This window comes from Nelumbo lutea, chromosome 6 (assembly GCF_056320005.1).
Source record: "Nelumbo lutea isolate HS-2025 chromosome 6, American lotus-T2T, whole genome shotgun sequence".
In the NCBI taxonomy this organism is placed as follows: domain Eukaryota; kingdom Viridiplantae; phylum Streptophyta; class Magnoliopsida; order Proteales; family Nelumbonaceae; genus Nelumbo; species Nelumbo lutea.
In genome coordinates this window covers 26,509,856-26,531,284 of record NC_142689.1, presented here as the reverse complement: position 1 = coordinate 26,531,284, position 21,429 = coordinate 26,509,856, and the positions used below count along the sequence as shown (strand labels likewise).

Genomic DNA, 21,429 nt, shown 5'->3' with positions numbered 1-21,429 from the left:
CAAAACGTTAAACACAAGCATAGACCCTACCTGCTGGCTACCATTATTTTCTTCAACTAAGCGCCACAGAGAGGCTAGAGAACTATGTATATATAATAATGCACAAAGCCACAAATAACAACTGATATAGTTCGTAGGGAGATCGAAAATTTGGAATATGCAACAGGAAAAAAAGAACGTGAAAAATCTACCAAGTTAAGTGACTCCAATCTAGTGAACTTGTAGGATGAAGGTCTGTAGCTTCATTGAATATCAATTTCTCTCAATTCTTATACACCATTCAACACCAAGAAAAGCTAAAGAACCGTTGCTGACGTTCAAACTTCAAAGTCCACTACATCTCCATCTTCCAACCGTAAGGACTAAAACCCAGAACCAGAAGAGCATAACATTAGTTGCAGTACGTCAATATGACAAGTTTAGACCTAAATCCTCAGCACCGTACAGCCGAGTATAGAACCATGACATTGTGTCATGGGCGTCACCCTGCGCCAAGTTGCCCTCTCAGTCCCAACCATTAGAGCATCCACATCAGATAGCGGCTTGATGTCCACATTCCAACGGCCTGGTCCAATCACCCCACCAACGATGTAGAGCTCATCCCTCAATCCAATCATTGCAAATCCAAATCTACTTTGGAAGTCTATTGCTGATGCCACCACCTTCCTCAACCTTTGCTCCTTATACTGCTTGAAAATAACTCCGTGACTTAATACATACAGCTCCCCACGGACCACAGCCATTGGACCTTGGAGCCATCCATAATCCTCGACTGCCCACCTGCACTCAGAATTCTCATAAACCTGCACTGTTGATAGCCCCTTGTGTAAAACGTGCACCTTACCGCTGATCACCATCCCGGTGCAAGCTGAATTGTGAGTAAGACGGAGATCAGGCATAGGGACCCAAGTGTCCTTCTCTGGGTCATAGATTTCAGCCTTGGAGATCGACTTACGGAAATTGGTGAAACCACCCGCAACTACAATCTTTCCTTCCAGCACACAACATGCAAACATGGCACGGGGGACCAGCATAGAAGCTCTCCGGGTCCAGTGGTGGAGAATGGGGTCATAAGACCAAACCTCATCGGTTGCAAAGATGCCATCCTGATCACCTGTCAATGGGTCAACAGCATCACTTCCCCCACCAAGCACAAACAGTTTTCCCCCAACAGAGACAACGCCGAAGTGTGCAAGATGCCTTATTTCTGAGGGTAATACAGGAATGGTCATCCAGAGGTCTCGGAGGGGATCATATAGCTGCCACAAATTTTCTGGCTCAAATGCAGAAATACACAAAAGCTCCTCCAATGCCCCAACCTCATGCCGGGCCTTCAAGAGTTCAGGTCTGCTAAGAGCGGCTCTCCATGAACGGCAGACAAGCTTCAACTTAGGATGGAGGTAATAAGGCACCCGAGCAAGGCACTGGAGAACAACTGCATCAGGGAGACCTTCAATTAATCCGGACATGACAAGGTTCCTATAACAGAATCAATTGATTCTCATTGGAGAATGATGGCTTGTATGATGGAGTATACAATCTGAAACATCAAATATGCCATTGCTCAGTTTAGAATATAGGAAAGAATAAATATTGAAAAACAACTTATTGTTAAGGAAATTATTCTGGATAGGAAATAAGAGGATTCTAACTCTCAACTCAAAAGAACTAATAAATAACTTCATTATTAATTTAGTAACATTTTACCTTCTATAATATAATCTATTTAGCTCATGTGGATAAACAGATGCTTTGATTGGAGTGGAAGATATAAACATTTCCATTTTTTGTAGAAAATCAAATTGTGGTTGTTTGAATTTCAATTAAAGGGCAAAGGGGCCTATCAAAGAAAAAGCAAAGATGGAAAGGAAGAAATGGAGCAACTTAAAATCTTAACGAAGATCTTCCACTCAAATTAATATTTAGAATCTAAGGTCCAGATCCACAAACAATTTCGTGCTTTTTTTCACTTTATTTTACCAACTTCTTTCCATCCAAAACCCATGTCTATAAAACTTCCATATGCATAACAACACTCTGCCTCTGATATAAATACATGGAACCATAGAAGATCATGAACATGAACATTCATGTCGGTAAGCTCCTCAAAGCCATCTATGTAATAAAGGGAACCTTGAGCCGTTAGAGCATATTCTATGGAACCTTTTTCTATTGTTCTGGAGACTGCCTTCATTTATACTAGTGATTCCTGGATGCTTTTATGCCTTGCACAACATACCATTGTCACTACTCTACTATGTCCACTTCTCTTATGCAAATTAGGTTATGCCAATGCCACCACTTTTACAATAACAGTAGTGCTATGAATTCTTTTGTTGTTGTTCTAGAAAATCGATTCAAGATGAAGAATACAGAGCATCACATTTTATTTAAGCATTGGAACTGCTACTATATTTAATGCTCTTTCTCCTCTTATCAGCAAACACAATCAGATGTCAATAAGATGTTTACCTTGGAAGTGTTCTCCTAAGCAATACAACAGACAATAAAAAATGCTACTTGACCTATGGTAAGCATTCCTGATCAAACATGGTATCTCACTTTTTATCAGTAAGTTCATATCACATTATTCTTGTTGCTTTAGTATCTCAAAAGAACCCAACCAAATCCAACCTCTTTGACTGGTTCCATTCTATGTACATGGATAGGCTAAAAAGAAAATGTGTTCTATATTTTTCTTTTGATCAAATAACAAAACTCTCACTAAGCAAATAGAACAATTAATTACAAAGTAGGGGAGGTAAACTATCTTAGCTCCCCCAATAGAGTCTAGAGCCCCCCAAAAGAAAAGAACCAGGATTACAACTGAGCCCAGAATAGAGATTCCCTAATCACCCCTTCTCCTTGGCTAACCCATCAGCAAACGAGTTAGCAGACATCTTCACTCAACTGTACTTTATTTACATGTCCTTAGCCAGCCACTTGAATTTTTTCTCTTCATTACTGTAGCTTCATAACCAAGTCTAATCTTCTTTCACCCTACCACCACCTCCAAATCCCCTCAACTATAAGCCTCCTTAATGTTCATTTCTCTTGCCCTTTGAACACCTTCCGAGGACCGCAAAGATCTCAGAGCCCTGAGGGAGTCACCTACACCAATTGGGCCTGAGAAATGGCTGAGACAATCCCATTCTCATACCTGAAAACTCCCCCAATGCCAAATTGCCCAGGCTTTCCTCTACTACTGCCATCAAAGTTCAACTTTATAAAACCAATGGGGGGAGGGATCCAAGACAGACTTAGATCTGTTTTGACCTGGCCAAAGCTAGCAACCTCTTTCCCATAAATTTTTTTCATGTACTAATTCTAGATTTCCCTATATTTTCTCCTTGTATAACTTGCATGACATAAAGCGACATCTTAGCAATGAATAAAACTTTTCTTACAAAAACTTTTGGAAAACATTTCTTTCTTTAGTCAGAACCAATAACTTTTACTAATGAAATCAGAGAAGAGCTAATGATACATAGACAGGCTTCACGTAACTTGGAGAAACATGGACAAAATGCCCATGAAAATTCCTTGTTTTATCAAAATTCAAATTCCACAGGATAAGACTGCAAAAAAAGGCTAAAAAATAACAATGTGAAAAAAGCTCCTAACCTAAGTTGAGTGCTAGCATGCCATGCTTCAAAATGGCCGTATTGACACCTTGCAAGAAAATAGATCAAACAAGGAACATATTAATTGTCTAGTGTTAAAGCCTTTGCACAGTAGTGCAGCCAAACAACTGGCTAAAGAGTCGTGAAGTAGTGCATCCTTTCTGAACTCTCAAGCTAGAGCATGCTAGTGTTAAAGCCTAAGTTTTGAATCGTTGTTAGTTGTAGTGCACTACTATTAGTTTTTCCAAACACTCTCAAAAATGGTTATTTTGCTCATGCACTAAGGGCTATTCAAATCGCATTTTTTTTAATCTAACATAGTATACCCACAAAAAAACGGGTCTAAAATGTTTGCCTTTGTTACTAAGTAACATTTAATATGAAAAATAGTGTTCATCCTGAAAATTAGCTTTTCAATGTTACACATGTCAAGAATCCATAGTGTCAGAATTTGATGCATGTCAGTCGCAGATGCATCATCCATTTAGAAGAGTCTATGCAACACTGATCCAAACACAACATATGAGAAGATGGAAAGAGACTTAAAAGCCCCCAGAGTAGTGGCAAAGCAACCTCATGCAAACACAGAATTCCAGCTTTTTTATTGAAAAGGAATAATAATTCCAAAAACCCCAGGTACATTTTGATAAGGATGTTCACCTGATATTAAATGATGGAGAAAAGCCAAGTCAATGATCAAATACAGGTGTGGGAAAGTTTTTTCTCTGTAGGAAAGATATCCAGCTTGCACATCCCCTTTTAAATTCTCCTTATTAAGAAGGAAAAATATATGACAAGGCCTACATCCATATTTCCCTACCAGATTTCTGCTTTAAGAGATTAATAGAGTTAAACATCTTTTAATCTTGTATTCAAAGCCACTTCTTCATTTAGGCTGCATTTGGCATTCCTTATTTTAAGGATTTATCTCCTTTTTGCAGTTAAAAATTCAGTGTTCATAAGGGCATTTTAATTGCAAAAAAGAGATTAAGTCCTTAAAATAAGGAATGCCAAATGCAGCCTTAGCCTAATACTCTATAAATATCATCAGTAGCTGAACAAGTATGCAAATAATAACCCAGTTAGGAGGCATTTGAAAGTATAAACTATGACAACTCTAATGTCAGGTTAGATCTTATTTAGATAAGAGCTTTTACATCTGAATTCTGAAGTCTGATTAGACTATCATGCTGGAACTTTCACCAGAGTGACAATTGCAATTTATTCTTTTTGAACATATGTACAAGGTATTCTTGTCATTATGAAATCTTTAGAAGGCTAGGAGTAAAGGAAGCACTAATATGCACAGCTAAAATATGATAAGTGGTGATTCAATCACTTGTTGATCAGAGAAAAATTCAGATATAACTAAACCTTTTAGGGTATAACCAAACACATTAAAAGGGGGATAACCACTTGTGCAATTATTTTTAGACATGGGTGGCAAGTATCTAGGTTTTCAAACACCACCTTATTAAATTCATATGCCATGTTTTCTCTACAAAGAAATTGAACCCTATTATCTCAAATATCCAAAGTTTTATGTGATGAGGCACTAATTTCTATTACCTAGACCGAAACAAGAAGCAGGAGTATCTAACAGGGCCACATTGGTCTCTCAGTGGAAAGCCATTCATCGCACTTTGCCTTTTCTACTTTGGTTTGTCAGGTATGATGTTTGCTTTGGGGCTTCTGTTAAATTTTGAGAGGATACTTGGGTTGGCTGTAGTCTGCTGAAGGATCTCTTTTCTACCTTATATTTGGTATCCCTGTATAAAAATGAACATGTCTAAATGTATCGTTCCTCCTTTACTCCCTGTGGGCCCCAATTGAGACTTTGGCTTTCGGAGAGGCCTAAGAGACAGTGAAGTTTCAGCTTGTTCGGAAATTTTACAAATACATCAAAATGTCAATTTAGACCCTGACAAACCTGATAAGCATATTTGGGCCCCATCCTAAGGGTTTGTTCTCTTATGCCTCTGTTTAAGACTTTGTGCATCTCTTCAGACCCTCCATCCTTTCCCTTTAAAGAATTCTGGTGTAGACCCATTCCTTACAAAGTAAGAGCTTTTTGTTGGGAAGTAGTGCATGGGAAGATTAATACTCTAGATATGTTACAAAATAAAATGCCTAATTCTTGTCTCTCTCCTAATTGGTGCATACTACAAATCCAATAAAGAGAGTTGCTATCACCTACTGATCTCTTGTCCTTTTATTGGAGAGATTTGGATTTCATTGTTCTCTTTGTTTGGGTGCAGGTGGACTTCACCATCAGAGGTCAATATGCTATTCAACCCTTCTTTGTTTTTGTGGCCCAAAGAAAGGGGAAGAATAATGTGTAGATGTGTTAGAGCAGCTGTGGTGTGGACTATATGGGAAGAAAGGAATGCTAGGATCTTCTCAGGTAAAGAGAGACACAAAGAAGCTGTTAGGGATTGTGCAATGGTCAGGGTGGCCCATTGGGTGAGGACTTGGAGTTGTTCTCCCAATTCTCCCCATTGGTGATGTTTGGAGGAATGGGAAGTAATTGCAAAAATCTCTTCAAGAAAGGAACGTGTAGAGATGCAATGGTCACCTCCAATGGAAGGCTTCGTTAAACTGAATTTCGACGGGAGCAGCCAAGGAAATCCAGGCCCCTCGGGTATAGGAGGGGTATTGAGAGATTTAGAAGGTAAACTTATAGCCTTGTTTTCCAGCCCCGTGGGCTTGGGTGACTCTCTCAAAGCAGAGTTGCTGGAAGCATTACAAGGGGTGCAGATTGCCAATGAGTTACAGTTAGCAAATTTGGTGATAGAAGGGGATTCAAAAGTGGTGGTGGGCTGTCTAAAGGACCTGGACTCTATAACCTGGTGCTACAGAAATGAAATGAAGAAGTTTAAGTGGCTTACTAGGAATATGAATCTCAGGATACAATGGGTGAGGAGATCTGCAAATGAGATGGCTGATGCTTTGGCTAAGCAAGGGGTGAATAGGGATGTATTGTTTTGGGCTCCATTGTAATTTTCTTTGCTCCTTGCATTTTATAGAGAGGTAGCATCTCGTGCCTCTCTAAGGGATGCTTGTAAAGTCTTATCTTAAAGTCTAATAAAAGCTCATCTTATTTATTAAAAAAAAAAAGTACATCAAGAAGGTAAAAGATAACAAAAAATGCAAGGAAACAATGGGTACTATTTAATGTTATGTGTTGGTGGACAGTAGGAAAAAGAAAAATGCAATGGTAGCATCAAACAAAAAGATACTGCAAGTCTGAGAGAACTAAAAATATCTGATATCAGAACTGGGAGTGGGAGGAGATTAGCAAAGGAAATAAGAAGGGCCATCACTCATATTGATCCCAGAAGTGGACTCAGACTAAAGTTTGGCATATTTTTACACAAAGGGGCCGCTCTCAGACTTGAACTCAATTTCACACTTGTCAGCCTAAGATTTTACCATTGCAACAAGCAATGGCCCCTGGAATTGGCAAAGAAAATCAACATTTTAAATAGCAGGATAAAATATGGCATTAGTAATATAGTATACGGTAATCAAAAACTTAAAATACAAAATACCATCTTAACCAAAATCTGGCCTTTTCTAATACTGTTTGCTTTTCACCTAATAAAAGCCTTGACATCACTCAAAGAAATGAAAAAAAAAAAAAAGAAATCCAAACCTTCAGTCAAGAATATAGGGGAGAGGTAAAACTCTAACCAGCAGAAAGGGGAAAAAATACCATATGAATTGGTGAAAATTTAAGGTTTGACACTTCAATTAATGTACAGGAAAAAGAAAAGTTCAGAAAGCTTCGCTTAGTTACAGATATCAGCCACACTTGTGGAAAAAAACATGAGGGCAATGCATATGAAATGCTTGTAGAGATTCGTAAGAAATAAATAAATTTAGGGCATGCAAAAAATAAGAGTATGCTAAATCTAAAATTTAGCAAGAACTTATAGTTAAGAAAAGAAAGAGAGAAAGGGGAAATCAATATATAATAAACTAGGAATATAAATAAGGAATACAAGAGTATTGTCATTGTTATTAACCTATCCTTATTTGTGACATTAGTAATCAATCGGCCAGTGGAAAAGAAATAAAATCCCCAGCATCCAATTACGACCTATGATACAAGATACCTATACAAAGATGCCATATTATGTCAGATACTTGAAATTTTAGTGCAAATTCTGTGTCCAACACCATACCTAGCTGTTTCTGGCCAATATAGATTACTACCAAAGTTAATATATGTTTAAACCTTGAGAAGTGACCAGTATTGTTGACACAGGTAGAATCCAAACAAACCACTGCAGTAATTGCACTATAAGTTTAATCATCACTAATACTGCCAATTGATCTGATGTTATATGGGAATCCAAGGAGCTATGAAGTAATGAAGAAAGGAAAAGAATAATGTTGTTTAATAATAGGTTTCTTTTAAAGAACCTTGTATGATTAAAAGAAATAGCTACCAGAAATGTGAGTTCAATAAACAGTGGCATGTCCAGTGCATGCTGTTTAGACAAAAGAAAGCAACTAAATAAAGGGCCAATTTTGTATGGATTTCTAAGAAGCCAGATACAATACAGAAAAAATGGGGGTCAGATAGAAGCTGTAGTATGGACAAAGAATTAGTGCCAATTGCATGTTACTACAGAAATTTATAGGAAGAGAATTTGTACAACATGGACAGTTTTGAAGGAAGAGTTCATATTTGCAAAATAAACTACTGTCTAAAGCATGTAATCTCGAACACAAATCTCACACTAGTAGAGTATACAAAATTATAAATGGTGGAAAAAATACAAAAGAAAACTACTAGAGATTAGTGGGAGTGATATTGAACATAAACTTAGCAGGACTAACTATCTGGATTTTTAACCTATCATATCAGATTAGCAAGGCAAGAAAGAAATTAATCAGACTTCGTAAAACCAACCTTATTGATTTTGAAAGTGCCCCTCTTTCTACAAAATATTCTTTACAAAGCCAATCAATCTGCGAAATGCACTTTTATTGAAATTATGGATTGAGATATTTAAAACATATTTCCTAAAATCCATCACATCAAACAATGAATTTATGCAGAAAAGAGCATATAAAGGAACACGAATCCTGCATTTTCATTTGAAATTATTGAATGCTCAAGTCATTATAAAAGCAGAATCATCCAATGACACGTGCACATCAACAATCAGCTTCATTAACACTCTACCAAAAAATAACGTGTTCTTAAAGCAATTCCATTATAGGGAATATTCAATCTCGCATCATTAACAGAATCCACTGTATAAACAGGTATTTTCAAAGGTAAGGAAAGGAAAAAAGAATATAAAGAAAGTGGATGTAGCTAAAATCAAAATCAGAATAACCAAGACATTTCTATTGTGGAACAGGATTTCCAACCACAAATAACAGCATAATACATAGCCGTGCCATAAATTTCCTGATCCATGTTGAAAGACCTAGTTCTTACCAAGAAAATGTTGAAAACCTAGTAAAAGCAAATTCATGGTGAACAAACAAAGATTTCCAAATATGGAACCCAAAAAAATCAAATGAGATGCACGGGTCATCACAAGAAGAGCTACATGAAACCCAAAAAACAAAAAAGAAAAAAAAGAAAACAACTCGTTACACATCAAAATTCGACCTAGAACTGCAACCACATCCGGAGATCCACATCTGTAATTCATAGACGCCTTCTGGCTTCTTGCATAAGCCAGAAGAGATCAAAACATAAACCTAACAGGTTTAACTGCAGAACCCTAACACCCAGCACTACGTAGTACACACATGCATAAAGACTCTTCATCTCTCTCTCTCTCTCTCTTTCTCTCTGACAGAAACAACTGCTATTCAGAAATTATGCACTTTGGGCATAAAACCCACTTGAGATTCGCTACAAAAATTAATGGGTACCCAGTGATTCTAGAAAAGCGTAAGAAACAAAAGAGAATTTGGAGGAAATTTGAGCAAAGAATGGCAGGCAACCTACTAGAATCTTTACTCTTCTGTCTCACAATGAGGGAGAGGGAAAGGCTTTCTACCTCGAACGCCGACTGACGAATAAAACAATATTTTAAAGAAGGCGTTTCCTTTCCTCTGTGATTCAGATCTTCTGTTCTAGATTGGTCGAAGAAAAGAGAGCGAGCATTCTAAAGGTGAAGCAGAAGAAGAAGGAAGAAGTAGCGTTGGATTGCGTTTGAAGTTATGCGCATAAGCGTTTTACATGTTCTGGACTTCTGGGAATAGATAGATAGGGAGGCGAATAGGAATGGAATGAAAATATGGAATGGAGAGAGGATTTCCAAATTTTCACGTAACGGTAATGGGCCGCTGAGTTGAGGTGCTAAACCCGTGCTTACACCCAAAACAAGAGCGAATATTCGTGTGTGAGGGTTATTTTCGTCATTTAGTCGTGTGATGAACCTATTTGGGTACACTCCATCTGGATAAATTGTAGGGCATATCCCATTATAATAATAAAAAATGGTGTCTTCAAAAATTAATAATAATAAAAATGGGCACTTTCGTCCTTTTGAAAATGAATGTTTTTTTTTTTTGAGTAAAATGTGTAAATGCTTTTATCTCCCATTTGTCAAAATGAAGCATGCCCAAATTACCTTCGACCCCATACTCAACTAGGGGAGGAGCGAGGATGGGGCTAAGAGCTTTGACATATAGTAGTGATATAAGTAGGTAATTTGGGGGCATGGGGCTGCGTGACCAAGGCTCCCTTGGCCTTTGCCTGGGCTCCGCTGGTTAGGATTGTAATCGGATTGGATTTGGATTTTATCGATTTTATTTTAATTTTTTAATTTTTATAATTTTAAATATAATTATATTAAAATTAATAAATATTATAATATAATTGGATTTGGATTTTAATCAAATCAGGTGGAGTTAAATCCAAATTCAATATGATTACATAAATGCATTATACAAATTCGATATAATAAGATTAGATGTCGGATTGGGTTGCAAATTTCCAAAGATCATTGATAGGCTTAATAGGCTTAATGAGAATGGAGCCGACTAGTTTCAACTAAAGGTGCTTACGGTTCGGTTAACCGAACTGTGGGATAATTTTTTAGATTGAACCGACATGTTTGGTTTTTAAATCTAACTGAACTGAAATCGAAACGATGCAATCGGTTAACCGTAGTTCAGTTTTTTGGTTTTTTATGCACTAAAAATTAAAAAAAAAAAGAAGAAGAAGAATAAACCTTCCTTTAGCAAATTGAGAGTAAAGAAAAGTGAACAAAACTAAGATTGAGATTGGATGAGAGATTGAGAGAGATGAGTAACTGAGACTAAGAGAGAAGAGGAGGACGTTGGGGAAGAAGAAGAATCTGAGAGAGAGAACAGAGAGTGAGACAGATGGTCGCCTGGTTGGACGTCGGTGATGGTGACTCGATCATCGGAGGTTGTCGATGATTGGATCGGAGGGCGGAGCATTGGAGGCCATTGGTCCGTTGGGGAAGAAGAGAACTAAGACTGAGAGTGACAAAGAAAACTTAAGTCTCAGATAGGAAAGAAAGGGGAAACTAGAAACTCGAAAGGCGCAGTGGAGGTAAGAAGGCTTATTAGGGATGAAGGGAGAGACTGCTAGTCTGGCAGTGAGTTCGCATGAATTCACTTGTTTGCCAGTCTGCTAGCCTTTTGAAGAGAAAGGCTAAAAAATCCTAAGTTCGCCTATTCACCAGTTGCTAGTCTACCAACCTTTTGAAGAGAAAGGCTGAAAAAGCTTGAGTTTGCCTATTCACCAGTCGCCAGTTTGCCAACATTTTGAAGGGAAAAGGTTGAAAAAGCCTGAGTTCGCCTGTTTGCCAGTCGTCAGTCTACCTTCAAAAGGCTGAAAGCCTGAATTAGATTTTCAAAAAAATAAAAAAGTCAGTCAGTTCAGTTAACCACCGGTTTTTTTAAATGGTTAACTGAAACCAAACTGAAACTGCCGATTTTTTGAAAACTTCGAATCAAAACCGGACTAGCCGATTCGGTTAATCGATTTTTCAATTCAATTTCGGTCGGTTCGGTTTTTTTATTTTTTTTGCTCATCCTTAGTTTCAACATTAATATTTAACTAACGACAAAGGTGTTGTTTGGCATCATGGCGTTGCATGCCCGTTTCCATCCACGTATGCACCACATAGGCATTTAGGCTCCAATGGTCAAAAATCATATTTGGTTAGGCCGTTTTTAGTTAAAAACGTGAAGAAACGAAAAAGTGTTTTGAGCAGGAGTAGACCTGTTCATGGGTCGGGTCGGGCTTCACTCTGTATTAACAGATTTTTTTAAGGCCCGAGCCCGAGCCCGGCTCGACCATCAAGCCTACAACTTGGGCCCGAGCCCGACCCTCATAAAAAGCTCAAAGCCCAAGCCTAGGCCCGGGCCCGAAATTTAGCCCATGTTGTTACTACTACTGAAGCGGCTGAATAGAGAGAAAGAGAGAGTGAGAGAGAAATTATAAAGAAAAAAATAAAAAAATGTATATATTAAATTATAAATATATATATTTCAATAAATGTTATATTATTTATATATTTTATATAATATATAAAATACATATTATGTATTTTATAAAATATATAATGCTGAGTCGGGCTATGCCGAACTCGGACCGGGCTTTTTTGACAAATCTCGAGCCCGACCCGTAGCACAGTCGGGCTTACTGTGTTAGGCCTGAGGTCAGGCCCGCGGGTCTAATTACATGACCAAGCCCGACCGGGGTGCAGGCTGGGCCATCGAGCTACCCGACCCATGAACAGGTCTACGCAGGAGACCAACATTTCTCCCAACGCCAAGGTGATGTGGCTCTGATGTGTGTGCTGAGTTGGCAGTTAGTGAACATTATACAGTGCATCGTGAATTCGTGATGCACTATTGTTTCTTTGATGTTTTATGGAACCGAGCAAACAATGAGCCCTAACAGGAGAAGAAAAGAGTGCCGCCGCTCGTTGCTTCAGGTTTGGAGCTTGGAGCTCTCCCTTCTTCCATCCTCATTCTTGATCCATTTTTTTTCTTTTTTTTTTTTTTTTGTTTGCATTTATCTTAAGATTAGTATTTGTAGCAGTGACATTGGGGAAAGGAGTATCGAAGAGAGAACTTTTGAAAAATATAAGAAACTCAACTGCAGCCGCAGGTAGAGTTCATTCTCGTCTAGTTGATGGGTGTGTTTTTTCTTAATTTCAAGTATTGTTTGCTGCCATGTGAATGATTCTCTCCTTTGTTTTTGTCTATTTTTAAATATTATCATCATATTTTTTGTATTTTTTTTTGCAGGTGTCAAGAGATTTTATAGGAATTTATTTTCATAATGTATGTTAACGATTAATTCATATGCAATAAAATAATCGCCCTGTATCCGTATTGTTTTTATGTGTTTTTTATTTTAATTTTTTTGAAACTGGTTCAGAGAACCAATTTAAGGCCAGTCTATCCCCTAAATTACTCACTAACCCAAAACACCCCTTATAGGGGCATATCGACCCATATAGGCTGATACATGACAATTTTGATTCTTGGTTGAAGCTAGGCAAATATTGTTCATAGATTGATCATCAACCTACACTGGTACATTATACGATACATTGTATAAAAAAAACAGTTTCAAGAAAACGGTTTAAACCAAACAAAATATAGGTGAAAACGTTGCATGCTATCCTATGTGACAGCAACAGTGCCAAACAAACAAAAAACTGTTGTGGCCGTTTCAAGTGAGGTATTGCACTATCATTTCCTCCAGGAAACACCTCGCTAGAAACATCCACGATGCCTAACACCTACAAAATAAACCTTCACCAACTATTCAACCTTGTTAAATAATTTTTTTATGATAAAATATTTCCGGTTCGTACATTTTTATATTTTATGTTCTTCATTCATTTTACCACAATAATAGCAGAATGGCCTATGCCTTTCTTTTCCCCTAAAAATAATAGGTACCAGTACTTGTATTTTGGGGTTAGTAGCACTTAAGGCCAAAACTTTCAAGTGTAACATTTTAGTACCTTAAATTTTAAATCTTTAACCATTGTTTGCTTTTTAAAATTAAATTTTAGAGAAGGAAAAAAAATCTAAAAATACATTTTAATGTAGGGGTATTTGGCCGATTTGTAGATCTTGACACGTGGCATAGGTTGGATGCATCCCAACCATTATGTGGATCCTGACATGTGGCATTGGTCGAATGCACCCTAACCATCCATCACCAATCACTTCCAACTGCTACCACCTACTCTTTTAAGGCAACTTCAACTAGGGGTGCTCACGGTTTGGTTCGTGGGTCTTTTTTGTAACTAAACTGGTACTATCGCTTTTTCGGAAAACCGGTAACCGAAACCAATCGATTAACCATCAGTTTGCTTCATCGTTTTTTTTTATTTTTTTTTATTTTTATAATATATTATAAAAGTATATATAAATATATAATAAAATATTATATTTTAAATAATAGATAATATATCATATTATATATTTATTTATATATACAATGCATGTTTGTTAATTTATAATATATAAAAAATATTAAATATATATATAATATACATAAATATATATAAAATATATAGAAATATATGTATACCGGTCAGTTTGATTAACCATCGATTTTCTATATTGGTTAACTGAAACCGAACCGACTAGTTCAGTTAACCGATTTTTCGATTTGGTTTTGGTCATTTTTTTCGGTTGGTTCAATTTTTCGGTTTTTTTTTGCTCACCCCTAACTTCGACTACTAAAAGGGGCTCCCACATTGAGGTAAAGACACATTGGAACTTAAGCTCTAAGTCTCCTTTCTTGCTTGGCCTGACCCCTCGTAGCCCTTTGCTAACTTGACAACCGTTAGAGTCTTCGCCCCCGGGATAACTCTTGGGCCTTTGACATCTTCTTTCTTTCAATAAGTTGGACTCATCGGCCTCGGACGCTAGAAATTATGTTTTGCCCTTGGCTCTATATTTGGCAACAACAATTGGCTTTGTTTGTGGGAACGTCTTCAAAACTCTCCCTTAAGAAAAAAAAAAAACAAACAAACCTAATTTAATCAACTAGTGTCCCTATAATGGCTGACAAGCAAGACCCCATCCTTGATGTCCGAAACTTAGTCACAATTGACTAGTTCAAGCTGGTCTTGAACATATTGGACAACTTGGCCTAGCGATTGGACAACATAGGGCATCCGATAGGAAGCCACCCATAGGGTGGCCACCCCGTCGGAAAGCATGGACAACACAACAGACGATCTACCCATACCACACTAAGCCAGCACTTGGGCGGCCCGGAGAGAGTAGACCCCTCGAAGTCAAACCTCAACAATCGATAGGCTGGCAAACCTCGTTCCAAGACCCCTCAGCTCCCTATCCGAGGGGCCGATCCCATGGGGTCCCACACCAAGCACAAGAACCTCTGTCGTCAACACCATTGCGTGGCGACTAGTCGAGATGATGGTGGGCGCTCAAGCCACTACAACCCTCCTCCAAGGGTAGGAGATCGGTGCCACACCTCTCCCCCACTAGTTTTCGACCTTTGTAACCTTCTCAACGATCACTGTGCCCAAAAGGCTCAGGATGTGCCAATGTCCGAGCACTCTAGGAATGGAGTTGACTTGTTCCGCGTGAGAGAGAACTAGGACCAGGCCGAAGTGACGATACCTTGCATCGACCAGCGCCTCAAAGTTATTAAAGCATAGATTGGCGCCCTTCAAGATTAGATTCAACAAGTAAAGGAGGCCAAGGTGATGCCTCCACTAGATGTTGTGCCTTATCTAGCCAAATGGAGGCGTTCGTAGATTCCATCCTCTTTGAGCCCCTTCAGCCAAATTTCAAGGCCTCAATGTTGGAGACCTACGGCGGGAGTACAAACCCCGAGGACCACCTGGAAAGGTTCCAGGCCTTCATGCTCCTACATGGATACCCCGACACCCTCATGTGTTGGGTCTTCCAAGCCACCTTCAAGGGAGTGGCATGTTGATGGTTCTCCATACTACCTCCACACTCCATCACCTCTTGGGAATAGTTCGTGGACCTCTTCCTAGGTCACTTTATGAGCAGCCAAAGGTGTAAAAAAACCGTCATCTCCTTGATGTTCGTCAAGAAGAAATGCAGGGAGAGCCTTCGGGCATATATGAAGAGGTTCAACTAGGAAGAACTCAATGTCATGGACCTTGAACCCTCAGTCTCCATGCATGCAGCCATCAGTGGCCTCTAGCCTGGACCCCTTAGTTGGTCCATTTCCAAGACTCTGCCCAAACTAAAGTCAAGTTCTTGAAGAAGGTTCATAAGTACATCACTGTCGAAGAGGCCAAAGCCAACAAACGCCTCTAAGAAATGGAAGTCGAAGCTAGCCGAGGGCCTAGTGACAAGAAGAGGAAGGAAAGGGACGACCGCGGCAACGGTCCCACCAACAAAGGTGGAGAGAAGAAGTTGCCGACCCCTTGCTTCAAAAAGTACATGCCACTAAACTTCTCCCAAACGCACATACTAATGCAAGTTGGGAAGGAAGAATTCAAGAAGTGGTCGATTAAGTTGAAGAGGAACCTGAAAAGGGGGAACCCCAAGAAGTACTACAAGTACCACTACGACACCGACCATGGCATCAAGGATTGCTATGAGCTTAAGAACAAGATCGAGTCCCTCATTCATTGTAGGCACTTAGAAGATTTTATTGAAGGTGATGTCCCAATGTTTTCCTCATACAACTATAGGCCAAACCCTACAATCATCACCCCCTAGTCGAAGTCATTGAAGTCATAGCTGGAGGCTTGGCCTCGGGGGAGCATCCACCTCGTCTTGAAAAGCAGACACCCAGTAGTACAACATCCAAAACCAAACACCAAAGAAGCCGAGGTTGGAAGACCTCATTTCCTTCCCAAACAATGACCTACGGGGGGTATCTATACCCCACGATGACGCGTTGGTTGTATCACTGACCATCGCCAACTACATGGTGAAAAGAATCCTCATAGACAATAGCTCTTTGGTTGACATCCTATTCTATGAGACATTTGAGAATATGCAGCTAACATCGGACCAACTATAGCCCATTAATGTGCCACTCGTCAGCTTCTCTAGGGTAGTTGTCGAACACAAAGGAAAAATAACTCTACCGGTCACTGTATCCTCATAGACAATAGCTCTTTGGATGACATCTTATTCTATGAAACGTTTGAGAATATGCAACTGACATCAGACCAACTATAGCCCATTAATGTGCCACTGGTCGGCTTCTTCGGGGTAGCTGTCGGACCTAAAGGAAAATAACTCTACCGGTCACCGTAGGGATTGAACCTCGTCATATCACTCGGATGACTAAGTTCTTGATCGTGAAGATAGAATCACCTTACAATGCCATCATAGGGAGGCCGACTCTTCACACACTCAAGGCGATCGCCTCTTTTTACCACCTCGCCATAAAAAGGCAAGAACAAGGAAGCTGTACCACTCGAGGGGCTCAACCTCAGGGATGAACCATCCGGCTAAGGCTAGTCGGTTGAGGACCTCATCTCGGTTCCCTTAGACGAGGCCGAGCCCGAGAAAATGGTACGAATTGGGTCTCGTCTCCCTCAGGACACACTTTCCGAATTAGGAAGCTTCCTTAAAGCTAATACCGATGTGTTTGGTTGGTTTGCCACTGATATGCCAGGAATTGACCCCTCTATCATTATTCACAGGCTGAGCGTGGATCCGAACTGTAGGTCAATTCAACAAAAGAAGAACTTTGCACCAGAACATTGGAAAGCCATCAGAGAGGAGGTGAACAAGTTGCTCGGTGCCAACTTCATAAGAGAGGTACACTACCCCAAATGCCTATCTAATGTGGTCATGGTTAAGAAAACTAACGGGAAGTGGAACATTTGCATTGACTTCACATATCTCAACAAGGCCTACCCCAAAGACAACTTTCCTTTTTCGAGGATTGGTCACCTCATCAATGCCACCATAGGGTATGAGTTACTAAGCTTCATGGATGTCTTCTTTGGCTACAACTAGATAAAGATGCATCCCACTGATGAGGAGAATACCTCATTCACCATCGAGCATGACACCTACTGTTACAAGCTGATGCCTTTTGGATTGAAGAATGTTGGGGCCACTTACCAAATGCCGGTGAATAAGATTTTCAAAGAATAGATGGGGAGAAACATTGAAGCCTATCTTGACAACATAGTTGTGAAGAGTCTTAAGGCTACCTAGCATGCCTTGGACCTCGATGAGACAATTTTGGTATTGAGAAAATACAACATGAAGCTGAATCCCACTAAATGTGCCTTTGGGGTCACATCGGGGAAATTCTTGGGTTTTGTAGTCACCCAACAAGGCATAGAGGCCAACCCTAAGAAGATACAAGCCGTACTGTATATGGAGCCCCCTCGGTCAATCAAAGAAACCTAGAGGCTCATTGGTTGAGTCACGACCCTTAGCCAATTCATGTCCAAATCAGTCAATTAGTGCATACCCTTCTTCTGAGCCATCAAGAAGTTGAAGGATTTTCAATGGACAGAAGATTTCCAGAAAGTCTTCGATGAGTTAAAGTCCTATCTCGCATCACCACTATTGTTCACAAGGCCCCTCCTTAGAGAAACTTTATTCTTGTACTTCTTAGTTGGGGGACAAGGCGATCAACTTGGTGTTGGTTCGGGAAGACAAGGGAGTTTAGAGGTCAATATATTATGTTAGCAAGGTGCTCCATGAAACCGATACCAGATACCTAGAAGTAGAGAAAGTAGCCATTGTGCTAGTGATCTCGACCAAGAAGTTGAGGCCTTACTTTCAGGCCCACAACATCTTAATGTTAATCAATTAACCCATCGAGTCGGTGCTCTCAAAGCCTGATACCTTGGGTCGGCTAACCAAATGGGCTATCGAGCTGTCGAAGTTTGACATACACTATCAGATGAGACCTACAATAAAGGTGTAAGCATTGGCAGACTTCTTGGTTGAATGCACCTTTAGCCAAGGCCACAACTAAGCCCTAGAGAATGAGGAAGAGTAGTTGCCGACCTGGACTTTGTTCGTAGATGGATCCTCCAATGCCAAGGGAAGTGGAGCCAGCCTCATACTTCTCTCCCTAGATGATAACAAGATGGAGTATGCACTGCAATTTGGTTTCCTTGCTTCCAACAATGAAGACCTTATACTTAGCTTCATTGATTGTGAACTAGGTGAATGGAGAGTATAAGGCCAAATTGCCAAATATGGCCAAATATTTGAGCAAAGTTGAGAGATAATGGGACACTTTCGACACTTTGCTCTGCATTAGGTCCCATAGGCCGAGAGCACACGAGCCGATGCCCCGTCAGAACTTATAAGCTATTCAAGGTTAACCCTCGGCTGCACTGTGCACATCGAGAGCTTCACACATCCCAACATCGAAGAGAGACAAGTGTGCTCCATCCAAATTGAGCCTTGTTGGATGGATCTCATTCTTGCCTACTTGCAACATGAACAACTACCATTTGATAAGAATAAGTCAAGGAGAGCTGGATGGTATCAACACGGTACACCATACTTGAGGGCAAGTTGTATAGAAGATCATTCACCATGCCTTACCTTAGATGCCTCCACCGAGAGGAAGGAGAGTATGTGATCAAAGAGATTCATAAATGCATCTGTGGCAATCATATAGGAGGTAAGGTCCTGTTATAAAAAACACTTAGGCAACGACACTTTTGGCTGACCATCCAAAAAGACGCTATTGAGTTGGTACAAAAGTGTAACCGATGCCAAAGGCACTCCAACATCCTCTGTCGGGCCTACAACGACCCTCTTGACCTTCAGTAGTCCCTGGCCCTTTGCAAAATGGGGTGCACGTGAGGCTTATTGACCTTTCTTTTATGCCGAGGTCTATTGGGTTTGGCTATGATATCATAAAAACTTACAAACAATGAACTGGTTTCAAAGTATTAATCAATCAGATGGTATTTATCAAAATTCACTGAGGGTGTTGAATGGATTAACCTTTAGAGCATTCTAAAAAAATTGGAGGTATTGATTGGTCAAAGCCTTTCCGATATCATGTTTTTATAACACATCAATTAATGGTTTTGTTGATAGATCAACATCATGGATCGGATATTGAAGCTCATCCTCTAAATATTTCCACGCGTAAAGTTTGGACCCAATGAAAGATTAACATGTAAACAAAAGTTTGATGTCTACTTTGACAAAATTTCAAAGGATAGAAAGTGATTGGAAGATATATATACGATGACTAACTGGACTAATCTAATCGGCAATGGATATTTGGTGACTAATCTGCCAAGCTAAAAAGAAGATAATGTGCGTACAAAACACTACCAGTTTCTTTTGACTCGAGAAGGTAGACGTAGAGCTTGCTTCTTTCTCAAGGCAGTAGTAATGAAATTTCAATAGGACTTTGATAAAAATAATAGTATACAACGACAACAAGTAATAATGGTGGAATGAGGTGAAAGGATGGTTTTTGTCCATCCATGTAATCAACAATTGAGGTCAATGTCCTTTTATAAAGGTGAAGGGGTGTTTTAATATGTATGAAACTCAGAATCAGTTCAGGATGACCGTGCTTAAACCATCCTTATACCCACTTGTAGCTATATATATTGGGAATATTTCCTACGCATAAAAAGTATATATTCTTAATATACGGTTGTAAGAGGTTGTCAGTATGGTATAAGTACGATCTTGTGAGTAAGGGTGTCAATGAATCGGTTTTGAATTGGATCCCATCCAGTTCAAAATCAACTTGGATGGATTGGATGAATCAATCCAGTCCAAAATATTTATTATATTGGATTGGACTTGGTCTGTCCATAACAAATTTATATTTGATTAAGTCAATATTTGGTCCATTGATATAAGATAAGAATATATGTGTCAATGGACTGGGTTTAAGTTGAAACTAATATAAATCAAAATGAATTTGAATAGATTAGGCAGTCCAGACATTGAATTGGACCACTCCAAATTGATCCAAAACATTCATTGAATTGGATTGGACCTGGTCCATTTATAATGGACTCACATTGGACTGGATCGGATTGGACCACATCCAGTCCAATTGACACCCCTACTTGTGAGGACTAAATCTGATATCGTCCATCCATCAAGGTTGTTCCTACTGACTTTGAAAGATCCAGCTACACTCGGCCCAACCAAATTGCCACGAGTGGAAGGTTTTCCTTCACCTCCTTGCAAATTGGTTCCCACATGATAGGTTTGGCAGCTATTCTCGTCTTGGTGTCCAGTCATTGGGGGAGTAACTTCTTATTTGTATTCTATTTTACCAAAAGAAATGGGACTTCGTATCCTGTAATAATTGTTGGAACTTCTTATTTGGACTTTGTACCCTATAATAGCTTGTGTTTTATTTTATTCAAAATCGAAGTAGAAGGTTGGAACATGGAAATGAAAATGAGGCCTTCGGCTTTAATAAGACCCTACTTTCAATTAATGTTATGCATCTTTATCTTTCTTAATATAAAAAGATTTTTATTAAAAATAAAGAAAAAATGAGATCCTACTTCCTCTTCATTATTATCTTAACCCCATTCTTCTTCATCCTCTTATATTTGAAAGGCTTACGTCTCTTATGTTTTGAACTATGCCTTGCACCTCTAGGGAGTGGAACGTCTTGTATCATGTCTCTTTATTTTAACAGATTGATTATAATACAGTATGGTCAATCTTGAATCACTTTAACAAACACTTTAGATGGTTCTACATTAATTCTTATTTATAATGTAGCTCACCATGCATCGAAGATTGAACAACGAATCATCTTTATTGAAAGGAAAGAGAACAAAATCTTTTAACTCATCAGCTAAAACGGATGGGTCCCCTCAAC

At 39.2% G+C, this 21,429-nt stretch overlaps 1 pseudogene across 8 annotated transcripts; it reads right to left on the bottom strand.

The window, feature by feature from the left end:
* Positions 1-46: 46 nt before the first annotated feature.
* LOC148848093 (F-box/kelch-repeat protein SKIP30 pseudogene) lies at positions 47-9,965 on the bottom strand (annotated as a pseudogene). 8 transcript variants are annotated; one of them, XR_016100786.1, is made up of 4 exons: positions 9,656-9,862; positions 8,545-8,603; positions 3,625-3,672; positions 47-1,540 (listed from the first exon to the last, which is right to left on the bottom strand). The product of XR_016100786.1 is annotated as an F-box/kelch-repeat protein SKIP30 pseudogene, transcript variant X8 (transcript). The 8 variants fall into 8 exon arrangements; XR_016100785.1 differs by lacking the exon at positions 3,625-3,672 and having other exon boundaries at positions 9,656-9,965; XR_016100782.1 differs by lacking the exon at positions 3,625-3,672 and having other exon boundaries at positions 9,604-9,925.
* Positions 9,966-21,429: the final 11,464 nt, after the last annotated feature.